Below are 27,767 nucleotides of genomic sequence, written 5' to 3' on the forward strand. Positions count from 1 at the left end.
AAATGTTAATTGATAGCAAATGCGTTGGAGAGGTAGATATGCTTTCAATTATTAGATTCTAAATAGCGTTACAGGTATACTGTTTCCACCAAACAAACATTTACACAAACTTATGTGATGAAAGATCAATTTCATTGGAACAGTTTTATATCGAAGTATTATATTACAATAGGCGTTGTGACGGGTGATATCAAGCTAAACTACTTCAAATCCTGTGCAAACAAATGAGTCAATTAAAAACTACACTTCGTTTAGTCAGACCAACACGTTGGTTATCATGACTGACAAACGTTAGGAAATCAATCTGCCTCCTATGAATAATACTAAAGAAATTTGATTGTGGTAGTAATTGTAACTGTAATTTCTCTAGCATGAATGTAGGCCTATGTCTATATCATACAATCTTATAGTATACTTATTTAGTGAACATCAAAATGATAACATTTTTAGTTATACTCTGAACAAATACAAATCCATTATTACAACATCCATAATATTATAGCTGAAATATAAGTACAGTATCCTTCGAAAAGGCTAAAGATTAGAACATATTATTTTTGCAGGGATTGTGCATAGGTACTTCTACAGGGCCTACACTAAAGACTACACACTTAGAAATCCCCAATCATATTAAAGGTATTATGAGCACTCGATATTCACCATTAATCATTGTTTATTATGTTAACATTTAGGTTTAATTCTATAATTGTTATCTTACTAGATTTTACCGTCTTGATTTGAAATAATTTTGGATCACCGAGAGTGAAGCGTTCAAAGTGTACATACGCCCTCTATACTTGATACTGTAACCTTTCCTCTTGAACCACAGAACTCGTATTTATACTACGCATGTATACGTGCAGAGTCACGTCAAGGGCAAACTGTACATTAACTATCTAAATAAACCTCTATAAAAGTTTTGTATCGTTGCAGGTACATCCAAATATGTAAAATGTAATTCAAGATAAAATATGATATGTTATTATATGTCTGTATTATATTTCAGATCAAAACATTATACAGGTACTATTAATAATGCAAGGATTCATTTGCTTGCTATTTGGTATCATGGCGCAAAACATTGACGAATTAACTAATAGTTTACAAATAAATACTCTTCTTCTCTTATGGTGTAATCATTCATAATATAATTTCATTTATTATCCTACAATCAAGTTTCAATAAAAAAACCAGTTAGGCCTAATTCGATTGATGTCTCAAATTAAAAACAATCAACTTGACTAATTTAACTTGAAGAGTAATTTGAAAGTAAATAATGCTAAGTGAATTATTGAATTAATCAATTTTTGATTCATGTTATAAGATAGTTTTCATCAAACAATTAAGTCAATAATAATAAAGTAATAGTGACATATATCGATTTCGTAATTCATGACTTTTCCTGTTCAAATTCGTTTCAATGTAACTGATAGTAGCTGTCACTTGTATTAGGTCGTCGTAGCTAAGTCTTCAAGTATTTTGAATCGTATTATCAAATACACCCTTACAAGGCCTACTTGGAGACAGTATTTCAATCTATGAATCAAATGGAGTACATTATTAATATTCCTTAATAGTCAAACGCCCAGTGTTAAAGGTAGGCTCAATGAGATAATACGCATACTATTAGCATGTGATCCATGGAATTATATCATATCAAGTTCCATCGATAATATCAAATATATGCTATATAAATATAATATAAATATTGAAATCAATAATAACCTCTATAATTTCTTAGAATTTCAACAATAAATTAAAATATTCGTTTAACCGGCATTAGCAATTAATGTTAAACCCGCGGCTTTGTGAAGTTACAAGTCTTATAACTATAATGGCGTTAGACAACATTACTAATACCGTCCAGACGTACAGAATGTGTTACATGGTATCGTAAATTAAGAAAGGTCAACTGGCCATACATAAATAAAACAGAATACTAAATGCTCTGCAACTATAGAATATCCTATCACAAGAGAGCTTTAATATTAATATGTGTAATATATTCATCGATTATTCATCAATGTTCATATTAGACTGCGTACATAATAATCTAATTATTTATGTGAATATTGGTACATTATAATTATGAATAATGTTGTCATTGCTATCGACGTTGACATAATAATGGTATTGATAGGTTATATTTTTCGACTGTCATAATACACTTTTGAATAGAAAATAATTTAATGTGCTTTTGAAAAAAAAAATATAATTATTATATACAATTTTTAAATGAATGGTTCTATTCTACGATGGCGCACCTTAAAAACAATGCATTACTGTTTATATATAATATTATCAAATATCTATCTGCATATTCGTTATGATTTTATTTGAATTCAAAATACTGAAATAGCCTTAGGCCTAATAGATTCATCTTACAAATCGCATTATATTGAATATTACTGTGTATAGCGCAAAACAAAAATGGACTAAAACACTGCAGTATGGTTGGTATTTTACATGGCGACATACAAGCTAAACAATATTTGCGTTGCAATATTATGTACTTTCCATAATGGAGACCAAGAGACAAATTAGTGCAAATGTCTAACTTATTCACACGGTTACAGACGCCCAATAAGGAAGAACATGTGTTTATATAATGTACAGAAGTGAAAATATTGGGTTTAACATGATGTACTATTATTCCCCTGGTTGTGTCTGGATAGAATCGAGTTTATTTGACCCATCAATGCTCTTTCCAATATAATTATGTAATGTTAATATCAAGGCCAATTATAACTACTCGAATCATTCAAAACACATGCCTATGTATTATATATATACACTTAGGCCTATGACAAATTATCATTGTGTTAACAGAAAATAAAATCTTCATTTCAATAAAGTACAAAACAAGGAAATGAAAAATACTCTATAAATGAAGCCGAGGCACAGTCTTCAATTTATTTATTATCTTCTTATTAATTTATTTATATGGATTTTTATAGCTCGTATAGGCCTATACTTTGTACTTCGGTTTCAAGTTAGTCTTAATTGTTTATTATCTAATTATATACATTTAGGGGCCGCTTTCGCTTATTCTCACAGATTTCCTCAAAATAATCGTTTATAAACTAAATCAATTAATTGTCACAGTATCACTTGGCGATTTGAGTTTCTCTGCCTGTCAATATATTGCAGATAAACGTCCTTCTCACGTTCAGAAGATGCATGAAAATGCAATTTCGACTGTGTAATACATCGCAAAGCAATAAAACAAATACGAAAAATCAAAGAATGTATATATTAATGAATCGGTAATTATTTTAGAAAAGTCTACATTATTATCAGTGTGCAACTCATGGGTTTCGCCATTGAATATTTACGTCACAAACCTAGCTAATACATTAAACTAGAATAATTTCAGACGGCATATAATATACGATAAGTTTACATCACGAAAATAAAATCGTTTAAAAATTCAAAACACAGGCTGTAATAAAAGCATGATAGGATAATAAAATAATAATAAAAACAGGCAGTTTTTAAAACTATGTTATTAATATTTGCAATAATAGCATTAATGTATAATATTTTTATTATTGACGTTCTTCTGATGATTATCTATCGTCATTATTAGTACTATTTTTAATTACTTTGGTTGGTATCTATTCTTTTCCAGTGGAAAATTAGTACAGTATGTAGTATGTCCTTTTAGTTATATGATTTTAAGCCACTGGATTTATATCCGATTGTTCTCTGCACGCCATTTTGTGATGCCAGATTACAAGTACTTAATTCAGTTAAAAAGCGTATCATTTTTTGTCATCAATCTGTTATAGTTTGTCGCACTTAAACTAAGGTTTAAAATGACCTATTTATTATACAGATACACTGTCTTATCGATAAATATAATCTAAACACACATAGGCCTAGCCTAAATATATATATAACAAGTAGGCCTGAAAGAGAATCAGTTTTGGTAAATTAACATCACATACACCCGAATTTTAACATTTGCTTCCGTTCAAATTGATTTCCACTATTTCTATCTGCAAATTGGCAGAATGGATTTATTTTTTCTTTCTTCCTTGTCTAATCTAAAATAAGTATAGTAGTTTAATAATTAAAATAAAACTATAGCTACCAAAATTTCATATTATCGACAGTGCATCTTTAACAAAAAGTTCCTCCTCATAATGTTTACCTTTTTTCTTTCATCTTTTATCTTTCAGCATCTGAAAATAAATAAAGAACATTTAGGATAATATACCTACTTATTGCATTTCATAATAATGTAAGAAAAGATACTAGAAAACCGAGTTATTTGTATTTGACACATGACAGGGCCTATACCAAAATTTACTTCAACTTCAACGAAATCGAGAAAATCAATATAAATATTAACATTATTTTCTTTACTACATTATCATAATATTTATAATTATACTTATTATAATAATAATGATAATAAAATCAGCATCATTATATTTATAATAATTTTCAATTTTTAATAATTAAATTGATGTAAGACTTTTTACAGTTTTATATACATATGTCTACAGATTAGTTTAGGACAAAGCTCTCGCGGTAGTTTGTCTTTTTTGTTTAGCGACAGCTGAATTGGTCGGCAAAGATAAAAGAACAGTTTGAAGTGCTTAGGTAACTAAAATACTAAATGGAACATTAATAGTCTAAAAACAAAGTACATACAGATACATATGTATATCGGCACCCTTACGCATAATTAAAGTATAGAGTGTGTATCACTAATGTGGCACGAACTAAACATTGCATTTCATTAATTTTTATAGTTATAAACATCTTCGACAACAAGATAATAAATTCGTTTTTTGAGCCTAAACATATGGAGTGTTTATTATTTAGATTAGACTGGACAAGAAAAGCTATTTAAATTATATGGTACCATCCAATGTTTGGATTGAAATATAAATCAATCATCTTTTTATTTTCTCAAAATAACTTCTTCACGACGTAAAATCGAATACGGTCAAATACTACGATCGTCATGCCTACTATTTAAAGATACGATAATAATTCAGCGCCAGACTGACCAACTCTATAACAACAATTTTTCATTAACAACCTAAGTTTAGTTATTTGAACCTAAGGCATAGTCCAAACAATATGAAGAATAATTGATTTTCTTATTGATTCTATTCAATTAATTTGATTGCCTACTTCTGATATTTATCAACATTAGTGACTATATAACTTAACCAGTAGACTTATTACACTCATTTAATATCCACACATTTTGGATTTTCTTTTTTTCTAAGTTTATGATAATTGATTATCAAGAATAAACAAATAGTTTCGTTTAAATCAATTCTGTATTTATAGGCCTCCGGTATAATTCAATTTCAAAATAATGTTTTTCTTTATTACAAAACAAATTCTTCGTCTTCTTTGTTATAATGTTTCCATGTACGATACATTAATTATCAAATAAAGTGTTCAATAAAATGTAATGTAGAATAAGTTACTCATTTTTTTAAACAAAAACAACGAGTTCAAATTAGCCTGAACAAAACAATCAATTTATTAAATTAGCGCTTCAAACTTATAGTTCACTGTTCTTAAACTTTTGACAATTTCTTTATAATACCGGTACGTTTACAATAAATCGCCTTTGTCTCGGCAAAGTCACCTCTTAGGATAAATCAACGTTTAGCAAAGTGATTGGAATCTACTCGTTTTTTTCTAATCCGTTGTCATGGATTCTGAAAGGTGATAGAAAGATTAATGTGGACACTCTTCTTGAACTTAATTATGTTATTAGCCCGTCTGTAATGTGTAATTTTTGCTTTACTGTATTTTAAAATAAAATAGAAATATTTGGCATATTTATCTTATCCGTATTCTAAATAAATTCTATTACATTTTTGCGAATTATACGCTGTGTTAATAATTTTATTCGTCATTATTTTATACCTTAGATATTTATCTATCCGATACACATTTACATTACGAATTGTATATGATATAATAACAATTTAATATTTGTCATTATATCAGAAGACGACAACAAGACATTATGTGCCTGGTATACAGTGCCAGGGGAACATTGTAAGTGTGATTGCTATGCACACATTATCATTTACTTGATTATGAATGTAATGATCAGTTAGTAAAACAATAACCTAGAATAACATAAAATGTATACATTTGATGTACTCGCGATTATAAAGCCATCACAATAAATAAACATTTTTGTCTATTTTAGCAAGAAATGATAAGGTCTAAATTTGGACACAATCGTTGATTTTATTCTGCTCTTTTATTGAAAGGATAGGCCTAAACATATTATTAGATCAAATGCTTTTAAATTATTGAGAAAAACTATCATAATAACCAACGCCTTGGAAAAAAATCATCAATATATCAATATTCCACACATTTGTGTAGAGTATTTGAAAATAGGAATTCTCATTATTTTTGAAAATCCACTTCAATTTGAAAGTCTTACAGACAATTATGTAATAGTAACTTGAAAAGATTTGTACACATATTTAGTTTGTGTGCACATAATACTGTATCACGACTGATGTGATGGGAATATTTATCTTAAATAATTAAACTTGAAACTTATTTTATAGTTGTACACTTACATCAGTTGATGGAGACTCAGTAAATACGACCTTGCCATTTAGTATTCATCCATTAGATAAATTTGCAACTAAAATATCATAACAACAATTTCACATATTACAGAAGATCGTTTACACAATAAAATGAAAATATCTTGTCCTTGAATTTTAATTGGCCAAATTATGAATCTTAGTTTGTTATACCATAGTACCATTTACTTCCAAAGTCTTAGATTTTCTACTGTTGCAGTGTTTGTTATCTAGCTGACGTTTGCTGCTTAGTAAATGGAAAAGCGACTCTGCCATATCTGGTAAAATATTTGATTAAATGATACCTTTAAATTTAAAAAACACAAATATGGGTTTAAATAATTTATGTTTCCAGACCATATTCGTTGAAAGCTTTAGTGCTGTAAAATAATGAGCTTTTTATACTGTCAGTAAAGTTAGGTATTTCAACATTTTTGTTATTGTAAAAAGTGTGCATGTTTCCAATACATTTATTTGGATAATGAAAAAGGTAAAATAGTAATTTGTAACATTTCTTAAGTAGAAATTAACTAGTTCAGAACAAACAACTTTGTTGTATAAATGCTCACAGAATTCAAACGGTTCACTAACTTCCTACAAATCTTCCAAAAGCACGTATTTTGGAAAGCAATGAATCTTTAATGGCAGTCAGTAAACTCACTCGTTTATCATTTCACTTTAGTTTACTTCTCTCAAAATAATATGTGAAGAAACAAAGGAAAACCAGGATGATTTAAATGAAAGTAATACAAAATTAACTTTACTTGTAATTGTTCCTTCAATAGTGAATAAACTTTACTTTCTTTAGTAAGATTCTATGTGAATTAATATATGTATATTGTTTCCTAGTAATTTGTTTGTAAATTGATATAAGAAGAAAAATATTTGAGGAGAGGACATGAACCAAGTTTCTTTTTATGAATCGTCTAAGGTAAGCTTGTTAAAGTACAGTGGCAATAAGTGCACCAAACACGTTAAGTGCATTTATTATATATATGAACTATTTATCTTTTCAATTAGTTTGTCTTTTGTTACAGAACTTTTGTAATTTGAAAAAAAATGTAAAGTGTACGCCAACCAAGCAAAGACACTCAATTACATAGAATTTTCTTCACTTAATTGAAGGAACAATCCCAAACATGAAGTAAGCCGTACAGCCTTCGCTCCTAATCCAGCGGTACAATACAGAACAACCACAAAACAATTTGAGATCTCATTCTATCGAATATGTTTCCTTAAAGCCATCTTTAGTTTGACTTTTGACCATGACTTTCGTAAGTTAGATAACCTTGATTTGTTTGGTAAACAAAACTAAACAAAATGGATTCAAGAGTCCTACAATTTACAAATAGTTTTTATTGTAACTTCCATTTACTGTTAAGATGACATTTCACGGTGTTTTGAACTTGAAATAGTTGACGGTTGCTCTAAAGAAATAAAACCTAACCTAATTAGTAACTATTTTATTCTTTTATTTAATTTTATACAGAAGTAACAGATAAAAAGATAGTTCTTCGCCAGAAATAACTCACGTCTGTGAATACCATAACAATGATTACATAGAGCAGTTAAGTCGATAAAGATATTACGCTTAGTATAATATAGAAATAATCTCCAAAATCTGATAGAACGCTGAGAGGCAAAACTTGGAGATGAAGGGAAACATGTTAACGTTTTAGCCAGGCCTAACATAACCTTGACATTCGTCGAGATAAGCAAAGTCCGCGACAACTGCTCTCTTATGTTTGTAGTTATCTAGACATGCTATAGAATATACTGCCCTTTATCTCACCTAAAAAATGTACTTTTGAGTAAAATGAGCAAAAAGTGTTTGAGTTTATACTAAAAGACAAATTATTTGTTTTTAGCTATAATAAGTACATTAATATAGAAATTATGCTACATAAATTTAATTTTATTAATTTATTCTTCAAAATTTAGATAATTCTTCTCGCGTAAACTAATCATAATAGCAACAAATGCCTATCTCTATGCTCTATTTCATTTAATAAAATATGTAATTCTACATTTAATATAAAAACGACAAAATCCGAAAATCTTTTCTCTACATTTGGTAACGATATGTTGATGTTCCATAAAGATACTAGTACAAAATACAGAAGGGAATATTAATTTAATAATCGAAAACTATAATAATATTATTAATTATGGTAAGCATAATACAAAATGAATGTTTACCAAATATGCGGGCTTCACATTAATTAAAATATTCAATAACACTATACTTTCAAACAAATTTAAATATAATTCGATTTACTTTTAAATACTGTATTTATGAATGTGAAATATGAGGTAAGGTATAGAATATAAGATAGGTATATAGATAATATAGATATTCATAATATTAATTTAAATATATGTTTAGTATAGGCCTACTCATGTTACATATGTTTTATTATAGCCTAATATGTATACATAAAAAGGTTATTTTAATTTCAAATAATAAAAACAATCGAATATGTTATTTGCGTCTATACTAAGTTTATAAGAGCATTTCAAATAAAACTGATTAACATTTAAAAAAACTGCTTCAATCATAGGCCTACAATTCATGTTTGCGTTGTATTACATTCCCTAAATGTATTTTATTCGTTAGCTTTACTTAACGAAATATAGATCAAAACATTATTATAATTTGCGCATGAGTATAATTAAAATAAATCAATTAATTAACTAAATAATATACAAGAAGAATGTATCATATTCGTTAATTTAAAAACTTAAAAATAAAAAGACAAATCTGGATATAATTTAACGTTTTAACATTTACTATAATGACAAAAATAACACAATAGTTTAAAATAAATAATATAACAGTGGTAACATTTAATTTCAGATATGAAAACTATTTTAAAATGAAATTTTCTGTTACATATTTAAACGTGCAATTCGTTAAAATTCAGTTAGCAGCGCCATTTTGAATTTTGTCGTTGACGCTGTCGTAATTATTGATGAATATATGAAGTAGGGCAGTTCAAATCCAAGGCCAGCCTTAGCGTGTGGTAGATCAGAACGACACCGACCAGCTTTGATATGCATGCGGCTTTCTTTCATCCGTCGAACATTTTAAATCCTTTTAGCCTTACCTTAGAATAAAAGAGTTATATAGTGAAAGATATATTACTCTCCTGTCCTATAGAATATTATTAAAGTCAAAATATTACATAAACCAGCCTACGTTGAAACAAATCAAGGCGTTGATAAAAGCGTTTGTCATTAATATATTGGAATTAGTATTCTGTTAAGTGATCAATTTCAAGAAATTCTAATCTAAATGAGTATTGTTAGGATTCTCATACATAATAATATTACATCACAAAGAAACCTATCGATAATATAACTGTATGGATTATTATAAAAATTGACATTGACCTACGATAATTCAAAGTCACGTGGCAACATAATTTGCATGTAGCTGTCTGTAGTACGAATTCCCGGGTTCTTCACAAATAGTTCTCAATGGCAATGTTTACGATAGGCCTACATTGTTTTATGTAAAGTTTTAGTAATATCAAATATTATATCGTTATGGACAGTTATATTGTGTATAGTATTACGTTTTGTTTTGTAACACTTTTTAGATTTTATTGCAGTATTCGTTTTGCAGCGACGACAAAATGTAAGTTTAACGAGTTACATGACCACATCTCATTTTGCCTAAAAACAGACACCATTGGAGTTAAATTACTATAAATTAATTCATAATTAATAGGTAAAATTTTGTTCATTAAGGCAATAATTTGTGCAAAAACGACGTCTTGTTCGGTATTTTACACAATACGTCAACTTATAATATTATTATAAAATGTAGGTGAGGTTAAAGTAATTAATTAAAACAATAACAATTTGAACTAGATCCTAAATAAAATTATATTTTGAAGATAAATTAACGTAAGATATGAATAGCCATTTGACCTAATTATTTTAAGTATTCGGTCAAGATAACAATAGTGTTAAGGTCAAATAGATTTACATTATAAGTTTTAATATTTTATCCTATTTTTATAAATAATAATAATAGAATTGAATTTATATAGTCCAAAATAAACGATATTTCTATGAGCTCGACAAAATCAGATTTAAAATAAAATACTTCAAAGTTCTAAACGTAACTCTACAACATTACATTCGTTTGTTACGGTATTAAACATCAAAGTACTAGTACATTATACAGTCTCTTTAATCTACCGGTACTTTTAGGATTTTCTCTAAAATCTCTAAATCGTGGCTCTTTTTTTATGTCTTAGAGTCAGTAAAATTGCTTGCCAACTAGTGTAACGGTTTTTACTTTTTGTTTTAATCTTATGGTACCAGATATTGGTATGGAATTATATTATGATATTGTCTAAAATAAGTAATATACATTAAATGCTTAATTTTTTACCAAATTCTGAGTGCTGATTAATTCATTATCAACTCTAAAGTTTGAGTGTTAACAGCGCCACCAATTCGAATGATTTAGAGTTATTTCGGATTTGATTACATAACCGGTTAAACGTTTCTAAACTATTAAACATTGTCTTGGCTTGGTAATTATAATGTACCATTGTTTTTATTTAGGCTACACTCATGAAATGGATTCTCAATCTAAGGGACGTTTCAATAACTGTTTAATAGGCTGTTGGTTTCGATTGAAAGTGTTTTAAAAATAAACTTCCACTCTGCAAAGTTTAAATCAATAAAAGGGCATAAAACGTACCGCATTTGATCTCACACTTAGTATAAGTATTACATTACAAATTTGATATAGCGCTCTTATTTCTATGAACAAGTACCATTTAATATTAAATTAATTACATTATTATAAATATAATTAATTATTGTTAGTTATAATGTTCTTTTGCATATATTTTACTATTATAACAGAAAACCACATCATAAATTGGGATATTGAGATAATTTTCAAAAATACAAATAAAATAAAAGTCTAATATATGTTTGTCCCTCCCAAGTAATGTGTTTAAATACAGGTTTTAAAAGTAAACGAAATAAACTTTGTCGCGGCGCTAAGTTGGATCAGCTTCCATCACGTAAGAAAAAAAGGGGGCAGTAATTTCGAAGAAATTACCGAATTGCCATCAACTATTGGTAGTTATGATGATGAATAATGAGAATGTTATTTGAATTGGGAATAGCGTTAATTACAATGGTTGTAATGATTAACAATTTGGTAATGATGTTTTGCAAAAATTCCGAACATGAATATGAAATACTGATTAGCTAAACCAAGAAAGATTGAAATACTCTTCTTTGATTAAACCATGGAGCTAAATACAACAAAATTAGACCTTTAAGGCCCATTTAGGCCTACACTAGGCGATGTAGATAAAAGAATAATACACGTCCAATAAAATGACGTCATGATTAGTAAGAGCCCTAATATCGTGATGACACAACGATATTGTTGTTCTTATTGATCATGACGTTATTTGATTGGACAAATCGCATGACGTTTGTATTGGTATAACATACATAACGAGAGAGCGGCCTACAAAATTTAAATAATTAAAATACAACATTGACATTGACCTACATAATAAAAACAATAGTCATAAATAAAATAATCCGATCGATACAATATATATTGCTATTAAACAATTATATTGGGCATAATTATTTATTATTTGTTTTAACAAGTAAAATAGATTGCTCATTTTGCACGAAAACTAGGAAATCAGGCCAATATAAAGGTCAATCTAAAACTAGGCCGATATTGACCATTGCCAACGAAAACACGAGAGAATTTAAACAGATATTGACCACTACAAAACTAAAACGCACCTGGAGAATATAGATAACCTAAATAACAATAATAAATAAATTCTATATAATATTAGTCGTTTTAAATAAAAATTAATTAGGTACATATTTTAATAAGACAAATTATTATTTTAAAAAGACAAATTATTATTTCAATAATGATAATTATTATTTTTCTTTCTTCTTTTGTTAATTTTAAAACTGATCGTATTTTCACTTGATGTTTTTACAGTCTTGTTTTCGTTCTTAATTTGTTGATGAGTTCGGTCTGTGTTTTCTTCTCTGTGTTGTTACAGTATTCGATGTGTTATTATTATATAAAAACTAGCACAATGACATACATCTTGTAGCATTTTCTGCCGATATAAGAAGAAGAACGCTTGAAATGAATCGAACCAGTCAGCATATACAACACTGACCTTGCACTGGACTACGAATAAGTGACGGGTAGGTCTACGCATGGACGGGTCTACGCACAACAAAATAATTTCCGCATAGGCCTACATGATTATATTGTTTTCGAGTGAATTGTCTTACATGTTTTTCGTTAAAACTGTCCAGTAGGCCTACAATTCAAATACTTTAATAATCAGCATTATAAGAAAATTCATTGATTTTGTCATGTCGATATTTGTTATTATTATTACAAACTAGTAAGTGTTTTTAAAACTAGAATGGCCGAATAAATTAGTTATGCAATTTTCAATTTTGTCCTTGGTTATGTCCTTGAGTTTCAAGGACAAGTCAATAATGAGTCATCTTTTTTGTTTACAATTTCATAATTTTCAAATGATATGCAGCGTTATATAATTATAGTGAATATTTGTGTGTAATGGAGTCTATTATTATTGTCTATATTAAATAACGGTATTCTATCAAAATGAATATTGATGTGCCTCGATGACAAACCAACAATACTGTCTTTAAAGATTTAATTAACATAACAACTATTATTTGTTTTATTGGATAATTACCGTTTTACCGTCATTTGTATTGCGTAAAGCAAGAGCGTTAGGCCTATACCAACATATCATTATTGTTTATTAAGTAAGAGTTCGTTTCAGTGAACAAAACGCGTCAAGTTATGTTCCTCTTATGATTTGATTACTAATAAAAGACACATTTGATATTGAAGAGATATTTGTTTTCTATAGGCCTATTCTATTTTTTTAACACCAAATGTGATGTATTAAAAAAAATAAAGTTTGCGGTACACCACGTATATTAGTTCTGAACAGAACTGAGTCTCTCGTCGTTTCGATCAATATACTATAATCGTCCTCAGGAGTGAGAATGTCCTTTCTCACTCATTCTCACTCCCTAGGACGATCAAAGTATATTGATCAAAACGTTGAAAAACTCAACATTTCTTGCCAGAACTAATATAACGTGGTGTACCGCAAACTTTATATCAACATTTGATTTCGATATGCAAACCTTCAAACAAAAATAAAGTTGATAAAATCAGGTTGTTACCTTTTATAATTTACTTATTTTTATAAGTTACCTATTTACTTAAAATGCAAAAAATCTTAATCTGTCTAAAAAAAATAATTCCAAAGGTCATCATCTGCAGATATACAATTTTTGCTCTTGATAAAATGTTGCTCTATCATATAGACCAGGACCTTTTATATTCTTGATATTCCTTTATATTTTGTAGCAGCTCTTTCATGCATAAAACTGTAATATTTAAGTTTAGGGACTTACAGCATTCTTAATAAATTGAAACGAATTATCACTAAGTCGCATTAGATTGTTGGTGTATAACATTCCAACGTTTATGAAAAACGATATTTAGAGTTGGGCCTGCACATTGTAAGTTAATTAACGAATTCTCATTAAGTTTAATTAGTTTGTTAGTGTATTGATGTTCCAACATTTATTTTATTCTAGTATTATGTAATGCATATTTTGACAGTTTTTCTTACATTATCTTCAATATAATAACATATAGGCCTAAATATGTATGGTTAAATTGCGGTCACTCGCTACAAGTAGGTCAATTTTATAATGAAACCGCAGTGTGTTAAATGGAAATAACTAGGTCGCTTCAATATTTTTTACAACAAACAAGTTAATGAGAAATAGTAATACCAGTGCTCTGATGGACATGATGTAATAACCTATAAAATAGGTCTAACTCTCAATTTAAAACGTTCAAAATATGCAATCGCAATGAGACAAAATACATGGTGGCAGCACTATACCATGGGATTACATTTGAACAGTCTTTCTAAAGAAGTACAACTATTCACATATCGAAGATATGTTTTGCTGTGGCATCCATAACAATTTTAATTCCAATTTTCTGAACAATAGGGCCTAAATGAATGTTGTATTGTTACTATAATAGAGATATGAAATATCATGATGGACAACATTGTGAATATCAATCCCTAAAACTTTTAGAAGTAACAGTAAAATATGATGCCCAGCTTGAGATTATTTAGTAATTTCCAACTTAAACTCTTATCAATGGAATTGAATATACATCTCATGGTTCAGAGTGCTATAAATGTCAATATTCTTTTTTTCAAAACAAATATAAATGTTTAAATCAGAAGTTATATATCGATAGGGATTGTTAAACCTTTAACTTGCTGGTACTATCACTGCTACACCACAAAGCTAACCCATCAAGGTGTTTTTGGTTTTTCTGCTACCCATTTTATTCTTCCATGCCATCTTAATGACCTGTTCACTTCCAATAAATAAATATAAATAAATATGACACGAGAACCAGAAATAACATTTATATTCCTATCTGATGTTTTGTGTGTTCTTTTTTGATGTATTAACATTTTGTTTAATTCGATATTTTTTTATGGATTTTGATATTTTCATATAATTATTATAATAATATATTTATTGTATAATTCAACACATTTAAAAGTTGCAACAAAAGTATTTTATCAGATTAACTACTTCCAACGCAGTATTATAATCTCTGGGCCACTTTACCCCTCTCAACTTCTAGTGCTGTCACCCGCTAATCTTTTTTTAAACATTATTAACTTGTCTTAGACAATCCCGCCACAATCCTTTGGATCCTGCTCTCGTCCTTTCTTTGTAAATTTCAACTTGTCATTACTGCTTTTTTTTAACTTATTGTCTTTTGGACGAAAATAAATGATATTTGAATTTGAAGAAAAAATTGAATGAATGTCTTAAACCTGGTAACAAACCACCAGACCACAATAAAGGCGTGTAAATTGAAGAAGTAAAATTAAATTGTAAAATGTATTTCATTTTCACAAAAACTAAATGATACCAATGGGGCCATATTTAGAAACGTTATCTTAGTCAACACATTTACATAAAACATGTTACCATTTTTTCTGTGAATAGTTAATAATATAGTATTTTAGATTATACTTATAAACATCATTAGGCTATTACCGTTTTTTACGAATTGCCATATTTATTTTGACTTTAATGGTTAGTATTATGACGGTTATGTTGTGATTAGATAAAATTAACATTTTCTAATTATAAAATATTAATATTAAAACAAATATTATGAAACGATTTCCATATTTTAGTACCACAGACGTGTTTTCTTTTTCAAAATAAAAAAAAAATCTTTAATATTATGTCAGAATCTAATTCTTATTTTGATCTAAAATTTTGAGGATATTTGTATGGGTGCTATTTTATTCTGTGTATGTAATGAAACATTTTATGATTAACTTACTGTTGGCGTCGAATATCACGATGCGTACATTTTACAAGGCATGTTATTGCTTGAAATTTGTGAATCACATGGTTAGTAAACAATAGGTTATTATTTGACATTTCATTTTTCTTTGGTCAGTAGGCAATCATCACTCAAATGTGCCCATCAATCCAGTCTTGCCCAATAGACAAGTGATGTGTGGACAAAGGATGGAAACGCCAATGACCGACTGACGTGTACATACGGGGTAATAAAACTAGAAAGTGAATAACTAAACGTGTCATTGACCTAGTGAAGACCAGATGAATCTTAGAGAGAGAGAGAAAAAAACGACATAAACGTTAAAAGCGAATTCACTTCAACTCATTTTTCATTTCTCGTTGAATGGTATTTTGGTTTATGACAGAATACTTGAGGATGACACATTTCCGCGTTGAGGAAGTCTCTAGAACAGTCTATCCACACACAATAATACATTTCAAATATAGTCTTTCTTCTTAATCTTTATCATTTTTCCTATGAAAATTACTTCACGAACAAAACTTAATTTTCGTGAGTTAATTAATTGTGATACGGCAGATGTAAGAGTATATATAAGCAAATCAAAGGCGAACCATGAAAGGCGTGATGGTTGCTTGATATGACACTATAAATCATTATTGGCTATTGGCACGTATGAATTCGTTTTCTATAAATAAGAGTGTTATATTTATCAATGATAAAAACATGAATTAGGAATTATTATATGATTTTGAACGTTTGTATATATAGGTCTAATTGTACAGTAAATGCATTGATAATAACAATTGTGCTTTTATTGTCCAATGCAGAAAAAGAAATATTGAAAATGATAGCAGTAAAGTGAGAATAAAATATTAAATATAAATAATATAAACATAACATTAGTGTTGATTAAGCTTACAATATACCGTTAGGCCTACTTTAATTTAAATCTAAATATTTATTTGGTCACAAACCAATATTAATCTGGAGAGAATAGTCTAAAGCCCAAACAGATTCTGCACTCACTCCTTATATAGTAAAACAAACAGAAAAAAAGTATAATATATGCCAAGTTAATTCAATTGTAATTCAATTAAAATTATATTAATTAATTAATTAATTACACTAATAAAACAGTATAAAAATTAAATACAGTGATAAAACTTATATTATACTCGAGTATAAAATTATTATTACTCGTAAGTATAAGAAGCCCACAAAATACACATCCTTCCAAGACATCTTAAATGTTAAACCCAATATAATCTTTAATATAATATAACTATATTTTAATATTAAACAGATAACAGATAAATATGTCTATTGTTAATCATTTTGGTTTTTTTTAAATAACAGCGAGTTCGGGAACAATGGAAAAGTAATGTTCGTCAGTACTGTTAGGAGTGGTATTTGTGTCGAGTTATCGAGCCGACGACGCAAAGCTAGGCCTAGAATATCATCCAATGCCCTACAACATTAATGGCTGATTGTTTAACTTGCTTAGATAAACCGATCGATAAAAAGCAGATGTACATAATAATATTGTCTGGTATATGATAAAATATTAGTATTAATACAAATTAATGTTTGAAACAGTAGCATATTCTTAGTAATAAATGGAGCTATCATTGTTGTAGAAATTACCCTTAATGGTTATTTTGAAACATTGCTCTATTGTTTTTTTTATAAATCTTTCCTAAATATGAATATACCACGCGTTTGTTTGAAGCCAATATTCAAGGTTGATAACAACTATACCCAGCTTGCCCTATCCCATTTATCAAACATATTGCGCTTAGATTGCAAGGTGATGCAAAGATGAGAACAAATCAAATACAACATATCATACTAATAATACACTACTGACAACGAATGATTAATATTGGTATCATCGACGTAAAATAACACCTGTTAGGCCTACAATTGTTGTAAGCTTTATTGAAATGTTATTTTTTATTTAACCTTTAAAGTTCGTTTATTTGACAAAATTTAATCATTGCTAAAATAAAAACTGAGATGAAAAATTTGTTTGACAAAAGCTTTGAATGCACAAATAGTGTAATTAATTGTTCTGTTTAAAATAAAAACAAGATAAGATGTTATTGTTAGTTTCAAATTATGTGTCAGTAAAAAATAAAAATAACATTATACGTACAGTGTCTGTCACGATTAACGCAGCGAAGTTTTCGTCATTGTTCTTCGAACACATTATTTTCTCAGGTGATCCCGTCATGAACACAACCATTTTGTTTTTACTGTAGGCCTATTCTAAAAAGACAAAATAATGTACGGTATAATAATGTAGGCCTTGTTTTACGAAGCCTTCTAGGCCGTGGCCTGTTTTGACTAAACAAGACGCAGTTTAGCGGAATACTATTAACATCCAATGCTTTCTGATCTATAGCCTAGAGTCCGTCGTCTTTTAGAAATGTATGGCTTATTGATCCAGTAATTGTCTGATTTATACATCATTAATAGCGATTTACTATTGTAAATAAAAGCTGATCCTAAGCCACGATTAGTATTTGTTTACGTAATAATACGGTAGTGTTGTTAAACTAAATGCTTAGGCCTAATCGAACAGTTAAAATTACTACCGTAGCTCTCAAAACGCTAGACCTGCTTTCCTCTAGGCCGTGACACAGCATCCGATGCCAGTTTATCCCTGGTCACTTTGGTTTGTATACCGGTGTGAAGTTTTGTTTACATAGGCTTGGCTCAGTTATTTTTCGTTGACTTTATAAACCGTAGAGTAAGTTTACAAACCATTCTCATAATTGTACTCTAAATAATTGACATGCCTAACACAAAAGCACCTGTTGGAGGGACCGTTGAGTTTTACTTACTTTCTTTCAACTTTAAATAAACACAACTGAAATAAAAGCTTACATACCTTTTAATTGGACAATTGCCTATTGTATTTATTCAAATTTGAATAGTTTGTCGTCACATCATTGAAACTAAAAAGAGTATAAAAATAACAATACATTAATGAAAGGAATTACCTTTAATCTCGTATTCTCTTGTATAGCATATCCACTGTATTTATTATTTGGACGATTTCCTGTATTGCTTTACAGAAATATAATTGATGTTATAAAAATCAAATTAGGAACAATATGTGCTCTCACGATACTACTTAGACTAACTGAAACAAGTGTTTATAGCTGCATCTCTTATAAAAGAACCGGCTTTGTAGCTAGAATTAAGGTATTAGTTAGACTATTCTCCCTAAATTTCCGTTGGGTAAGTAGAAACAAATCCCTATGTAAATTCCCCGGACTAGGCCCTAAAGAGTGGGATATAACGCATCATTTATCCCTCACCTCTGCTTATGATATTCAATAGGAACACATGGCATGTTACGACGTTTGCACTGATCCGAAGGCTTATATCTATCCGGCCATTAAAAAAGATATCTAATTCAACTTATTATAAGATCACTAACAAAGAACAATTTATTTTTATAGTGGACGTATTTGGTTTTATAATGTTTGTTTTGGTCCCCCCAAATAAAATATTTTAGTGACCTTTAGAAAAATACCCAACAATAAAATCGATACGGCTTCCCGTAAAATTGGAAGGATATGTTATTTATAACCATTGTATATTATAATGCAGCTGATGTGTGTGGAAGACTTAATCGTTTAATCCTCATAATATCCTATATTAAGAAGTTCTTGATCTTGGTAAAGATGTAAAAAAGCGGGATCTCTTGTATCATTTCAATACTGATCTTTTCAATGTCACGTCCAAGTTGATAGTTCAATGATAACCATCACGTGAATGTATTTTCCGTTTTGTGTCGGCATCATTAACATTTATACAACAAAGTAAATTTAAATTTGCATTATTTTTTAAAATGGCTGAAAAACCATTGAAATAAACACAAAGACAAATTGTCTTTTATTTTTTAGCTTTCCGTTCAGGTTACAGTTAAATCGATTATTATTGTTCAAAAATTATATTTTAAAAAGGAGAAAAACCACTGAATTTTAATAAAAAAACGTTTAACTTTAAAAAACATTACATTACATATATGTTATTAATTTTACTTTACTCACGTGTCGTTAATAAAGGTTGACGTTTTTTGTATCATTGCTTTGAGAATAATATACTATGATTATGTTTAAGGAGAGCTCATACAGGTATCACACAAATATTTGTAAGGTTCATGCTGAAGTTCAACAAAATAACATGGACTTTTTATAACCTGGAATAATTACAATGATGCACTTGCACGTCATTCATGATCTTTAACACCCTGATGCAACGATTCGTGTGTGATTACGTAAGATTGTGGTATCGTGGTACTCAACTGTCACCACAAATGCCAAGGTCTTTGTAGCTATGTCAGTCCATCCAAATGGTGTGGCAATATTAACATCAGTTATTACAAAGTTTGGCACACTGACTACCGACTCGATGGAACTTACAAGGAGTTATTCAACAACACAAATGATTAAATTCAGAAGTTTTGAATTTCATCCAATTAATTTCCTTTTTTCCAATTAGCCTGCTTTTGAAGTAAATAAACAATTCGAAGTATTTTGCAGAAAGTGGATCATGTAATTTCTATAGATATCGAAACACAGTTGCCAATTTTATATGATGTTATATCAACAACTTATATTAATACTGTACAGCAGTTATTAATACAATGTATGGTTCAACTGGTAGTTCATTATGAATATGAAATAAAACAATAATTATAAAGCTCTGTCTGCACTATACTGTATGCGTCAAAAGAGTTTGATGTGCCCATATATGGTAGTGCTATGCCTAAATATGGTAGTGATATGACATCATCATGTCCATATGGGCACATCACATTTTTTTGACACAAAAAGTTTGATAGTGTAGATAGAGCTTAATAATAGTCTTAAATAAAGGTTTTGTTTGTTTATACCACCGCTTAGTTTTGTTGATTTTCAAGATTCAAAATTAAACGTTGGAAACATTTAACAGAATGTGGCACACCTTGACGAAAATAAGGTAGCTTTTGAAAAGCATTTAACAGTAGGACTAACTGATAAAGAAAATAAAATCACAAAGAGGAATTTGGCAAATGTTGATATGACAATATAAACAGTGAACTCGATTTAGACTGACTGTAACTTAGAAGGCAAACCTAACTTTTTAGAAAGAACAAGGCCATGCAATAATACCAGTAACAAACGAAATTTGACAACAGTTTTCAGATCTGTATTACCAAGCTAACATAAAAGAGTTTGGAGTCGCATACAACCATTGTTAAAATTGTTTTCTCGGCATAGAAAGTGAACTTACCAATATTATACTATTGATACTTGCTGAGTTGTTATTGAAATGTATAACTTACTCAATTATTTAATTTCATAACATTTGTGAACTAGATATTCAAAATGGAAATGAAATAAAAAATTGTTTAACCAATGCATAACATTGAAACTAACCGTTCAATTCAATAACATATTTATTTCTTTTCTACATTTATAACAAAAACAGGCCTATTACCAATAACTCGTCCATCGCCTTTATACACCTAAATTTAGGCGTAGAAAACACATGCATAGAAAAACAAAATTGATGTTAACGGTTAAAAAGAAAACGTGATAATGAGAAAAAGAGATCACAACCGAGATTCGAACCTGGAGCCTTCTGCAGTCATAGAAAGCATCGATGAGAAGTAATTACAGAGTAGCTATACATAAAATGAAACACGGTAACATCGCATGTAGATTGCCTTTGGTTTATTTAGGCCTACTTTATTAATAAAAATTCAAATGTATTAGCAAATATTTCAACAATTTTCTTATATTCTTTTACTTATCTTCGGGTTTGAAAAAATTAAAATCAGATGGTGCACTTAATTTAGGTATAGATATTCAATAATGGTAGAAGACATGTATAAATGAGATAAATTATCCTGCGATACACTGATACATAATATCATTTATTCTCGTTACTTGGAAACTACACGGAGAAACATTGTCTTTGAGACGCAGATTTAACAAACGCGCTGTATCTTTACACTTATTTTAGTAATATTAAAAAATGTATTTTTAGGTAATCTGTGATTACAAATTAGTTTTTCTATCTCTACAATAAATCTGAGCACACACAAAAAATATATATTCATGAATAAATTATAAAACAATGATAAATTAATCTTCTTTTAACCAAAAACTATAGGGCCTAATTGTTTTATTTACATTCTTTTCTCGATGTTATTACGATATTAATTAATTATAAGTTTTCTTCAGTTGTAATATGTAGAGCAGTCTTTATTGTGCCAAAATGGCAACGATGATGTCACTCAGAGGCATCAACGCCCTGAAGAAGAATCCAAGCGTTACTAAGCCGTCATTATGTGTTACAAAGGCACATCACTGCGATGGAAGAAGAAGAGATTTTTATTTTTCTTATTATTTATTATTTTGAGTTAATTTATTATTCTTATTCTTAAGTAAATTGTTTTAAAAATGAATTGATAATGATGGGGCTGATAAGGACGATGCCGTATTGATAATGGTATAAAATAAATGGCAATGACTTTGTGGTATTGTTTATAATGTAGAATATTTATAATAATGAGGTGATATCAATGATAATGCAGATTATATATTTAATGAGTAGTAGAGTATATACTTAAATGATTATCATGATGTGATACTTAAGATTATAATGTGTGATATACCGGTAATGATATGGTGGCTAATGAATGTAGTTAGTATACACAGAGTAAACAAAATGAATGTAGGCCCATGGAAGAAAAACCATACATCACTGAATGATTACGGTATAGTATTGTACATAATACTATACATAAGTATTAAAATAATGATTGAATTAAATTGATTTGAAATCACGTGAATAGATCATGTACCAGAGGGTTTCTGACCTCAACTGATTGACATACATCTTGCCAGTTCCTTGTTGTTATTATTATGATTATACAGACTGTATCTGGTCTTTGACTCTCGATGTCAAAACCACAAGTTACGATCAGGTGGTAATAACCACCTCAAGATCAAGGTCCTAATGGCAATACCGGTAAAGAAACAACCGACTGATTATATCGTTTACAAACTCAAAAGAAATCGTCACTACCGGGTTTCGGTTTTTGTTTTATGATTTTATGAAAGACTGTCCGCCTGCCTGTTCACGGAAATCTTGGATTATAGTTTTATTTCCATAATATTTAATAATAATGCGCTTGGAAACCTTGACCAGTAGATCTGTAAATGGACGAAATCTTGACCAAAATCTAAAGCGGTTTTATGAAACAAAGCAAATCAAGCAGAATCTATCCATCAATCATCATAAGCTATGATGTAGCACTAGGTCATAAGAAGAAATGGAATTATGAAAGCGGGAGGTGTTTTATTCGAACGGACACAGGGCACTATATTATCAACAGGAATAAAATGCACACCGGTTTAATATGGGTTCATTCAGAGTTCGTAGACATATCATTTTATTGATAGCATGGTTACAGTTGGCAAGCCTTACTGAAAAGACATCGTATACAAAAGTTAACTATCAGAATAGTTTTATTGACTACCGGTTCTAAAAACAACTTTATTATTTACCAGTATTTTAAATTTAGATAAAAATTACCGGACTTTTATAAAATTGCGAGTTTAGGACGTAGTTGACAATTTTTGCCAAAGGCAATGTTTTTCAATTCGCATTTGCATCTAGTATCTAATATAATATATATGGAAACTAGTAACTAATATCAACGAAAAATAAATATTTTATATACAATACGGTATTTATCCATAATTGTCCATCACGAGTGACATTCTGCTATTTTAAATATGTAATTGACGAACATATCGAAACCAGGCAATTCTTTTTCAAAAGAATTGCCTGGTTTCAAATTGGAATTTGCCGTTAGGCCTAAATGATTTAAAAATCACTTTGAACATAAAACAAGAATTGGATCCTCTGTTTACCATGTCATAATTCAAAGTACTGTATACGCGTAAAAAAATCTGACTATTGAGGAATGAATAATATTATATTATTTTATATTAGCATGACGTCATGCAATCAACAATATGTTCATTTGTGTAGATTGAAGCATTCATATTCATTAGCTAGACATAATAAACATTGATGAACTATTCATTTGGCTATAAACCAGGGGTCATGTTCTTTTACATTACATTGGTTGTTCTGATCTCTTCCCATAATATTTTCCAAGCATATATGAAAAGGTTGAACATATTTTATGCTTAGTATTTTATAGCCTAAACTTAATAATTATATATCTCATGTAGCCTACAGTGTACATACAAACTAGTCGGTTAAAAATCACATGTAAATACATTCAACTGCACATTCATGTATATCTCTATGCTGTGATAATTTCGATAGTGAAGGTTTTAGTAGAAAGTGAAGAGAGAAAATTTGAAAACAAATATTACATAGAGCTTGGTCTTAGAGAAGAGTGAGCAAAGATGCACTATTAAACAATTAACACGACAATGTGCTGTTTAAGAGTCTGATGTATTAACCATATTCCAAGAGTAAAAGAGCAGCACTGCCATGGGAGCCATGAAGGCAAGAGAAGACGAGGAAGAACAATGAAATTGGAGAAGAACTATAAACAAGAAAAGAACACGAGATGTGCATCAGGACGTGTAGTCACATAGGCAGCAATTGCAACCCAAGACAAACATGCACGAGGGCAGAAGTAGGCCTACTAGGCCCTTGCTCAATGTGAAGAGAAGGTTTTAATATAAGATTTATTATATTTAAGATTTAATATAATATAATCCCAGTACATAATTTAATGAACAATCAAACTACATGGACAGACAAGAATTCCTGGAAAACTATCTATTCTTGAATGCCATAACCTGCTTTGGTGTTTTTTACGTAGTGTTAAAGATGGTAATTTTAGTCTTCCCTTTACATGGCCCCATATCTCATCAACATGAATACTAAATTCCATAGCACCTTATTGCAACATATGGCTTCAGCCTAAAATTTCGAATATATTTTCCTGTTTTGTTTTCTATCAAAATGCTGTCACTATACTGTCACTAGATTAAACACGACTGTGGTATATTGTATTATGTGAATCCGGCGACTTGTTAAAGAGCAAAGAACATGTTTTTAAAACTCTAAAGTTATTCTAGACCTACAAATATCATTTATGGGTCAATAAAATTGTAATGAAAAAACATCGCCAGCACATTACAACATTAAAAATACTTCAATAAAGTGTATAACATTGAGCTTGTTGTTTAGAAATTTACACCAAATACATTTTTATATGATACGGAACTTGACATAAGCTCATATCAAATAATTTTGAATTGATATTATTTGTTCCATGACATGAGATTATTATCGAGGTTATGGTAAAATTTCTGTATTTCTATTTTGTTGACCCCGGAAATATTGTTCTTTCGTTTCATGAGTTTATGTGTTGACATCTCAAGTAGGCATATGCTTCATATAGTAGTTTTAAATTCATAATTTAAAATAATAATTTTGAAGACAAGTTTTGTCTTAAGATTATAGTTTTACCATAGATATTTATGATTTCCTCCAACGTAAAGGTATTTACTATTATTTATGATTTATCCTTGGTCTCATTTACTATTTACTATATTGAAAAACTTACCGTGCAAGATAACAAATAATAAATGAGATGAATAAATAATATTTCTTCTGGGAATTATGTGCAGTACCGGTACATTGTATACAAAAATATGAACACAGTAAACTAATCCGTTCCATAATTATGGAGTGTTCACTATCTAGAACCTATACAACACGTGCCTCGTCTTCTTCATGTGTGTAGTCAAAATGTTTATTTTTTATAGTTAGGCCCACATCCATACATTTATACAATCGCGTATTCTGTAGTTTTCTGAACGCTACCGATACTGGACGTCCATCGCGGAGGCGAAATACATTCGCTAATTTGGCAATGAGGACAACAATTTTGTATTCGCCAAATTATAAAAGAACAAGAAAATAAAATCGCATATATGATTGAAATTATAAGGTCTAACTCTAGTCATATAACACAGTCAATGCATCACTAAACAGCAATATATATATATATATATATATTTAATTTTTTAAATAAATATATACTATATGTACAGTACACTAATTTATATTAAACACACAAGGACAATTTGACCTTTCAATAACCTGTAAGTTTGATTGACATATAGTGACCACTTACTATAACTATCGGTAGGCTACTCACACGTGAATTAAAATCCGATTTTTAATATACCGATTTATAAATCCAACCTGCTGTTGCAATTTATAAATGTTTTAAATTAAAAAAAAATTATATGAATATTTAAATTACTAATATACAAATGATCATTCTTATGCAAATAATTATGCAAATTATCCCGAAGTCGTAAGAAGACAGTCATTGAACTTGAAGAAAAGGCGTTTACAATAACTCAAAGGAAACTACTTTGTGTCAGAATAACCTACAGAATACAAAGTTATAGCTAATACTAAGCCCAACCATACATCATGGAGGTATAAATATAGATTCATGAACACAAGGATCAGTCGGTATTCAGTTAAATAAAAGGCAAAGGAGATTGTTTTTTCTCTTGTTTTAAATAAAAACACAGGAAGTTCATAGCGTGGAATATTGTCTGTACGGGTTTCAAGGTCAAGGTCCAGGAAAAAATGATTCTTAAAGGCCAATCCTTTCGACCCATCAAAATCCCGATAAAAATCTCAATTACTAAAGAGATGAGTTCGCCCGGAGGTGAAGCTCAGGACATTGGCTTTATCCCGCAGCTCGAATCATCAAACTCAATGGTCGCTTTGTTTTACAGACACAATTCCCAATATACTAGGTCTAATACTAAAAAATGTCCATCAGTTGAATATGCATCAGAAATTAGCACTTTAAAATAAATGAAGGAGATTAACAGTCGAGGAATAGCATTAAGAGAACGGTATTGATTCGAAGTTTCAGACAATCGTGAATCGTATTTTCCGCAATAAATATAACCTAAATCAACCAATCCGGTACGTGCGCACATGCATGGCGAGTTCATTTGGAGTTCAGCGACGCATAGACGATATCAGTTCACATTTTTTCCTACACTCAGATGTCCACTCCGTATAAAGAAAATAAACGAATTCTCGTTAATGATCTTCTAACCTAGAATAAACTCATCGGTAGCAATTGATTATATACATTAAGTATTTGTCCCCATAATTTTCCTAACCCAATATTTGATATTTAACGATGTATTACTGCATTGAAATACATTCATACATAAATAAATTACGGTATACTTATACACAGATAGTACTAACACACATATTACCTTTACAATACCACGTTGTTCCAAGTCAGTCCTGATTTAGGCTGTTTTCATTCCATTCCTGTTTTTTTTAAACAGCAGCAACACAGTCTACTGCTTAACTAACGATGTCTTTGACCATATTGCGGCCCTAAAGTGATGGAGAGAAATACTCGACTGGTAGCTTATCGTTTCGTGATGCCAGGCTGGCTCTGATGACATTAGGCTAATCTTTACACAACACAGACAGATCAGAGAAGGGATTCACAGTAGCGTCTTTCGCCTTGATTCTTAAATCCAATAAAGCCTCGTCATGTGTGCTATGACGTTTTCCAACTTAAGCCTTAAAAAAGGAAAGAAACAGCATACTATTATTATTATGAATCCTTAATAATACTATTAGCCTAAAATTAGCTC

General features: G+C 29.5%; 1 long non-coding RNA gene across 2 annotated transcripts; it reads right to left on the reverse strand.

The window, feature by feature from the left end:
* Positions 1-1,291: 1,291 nt before the first annotated feature.
* On the reverse strand, positions 1,292-27,687 carry LOC144844932 (uncharacterized). Of its 2 annotated transcripts, XR_013612481.1 has the most exons (5): positions 27,375-27,687; positions 18,651-19,013; positions 18,209-18,321; positions 4,157-4,187; positions 1,292-1,536 (listed from the first exon to the last, which is right to left on the reverse strand). It is a non-coding gene; the product is annotated as an uncharacterized LOC144844932 (long non-coding RNA). The 2 variants fall into 2 exon arrangements; XR_013612480.1 differs by lacking the exons at positions 1,292-1,536; positions 4,157-4,187 and adding an exon at positions 9,366-9,697.
* Positions 27,688-27,767: the final 80 nt, after the last annotated feature.

Source organism: Antedon bifida, chromosome 6, assembly GCF_963402885.1.
Source record: "Antedon bifida chromosome 6, ecAntBifi1.1, whole genome shotgun sequence".
NCBI classification, from domain to species: domain Eukaryota; kingdom Metazoa; phylum Echinodermata; class Crinoidea; order Comatulida; family Antedonidae; genus Antedon; species Antedon bifida.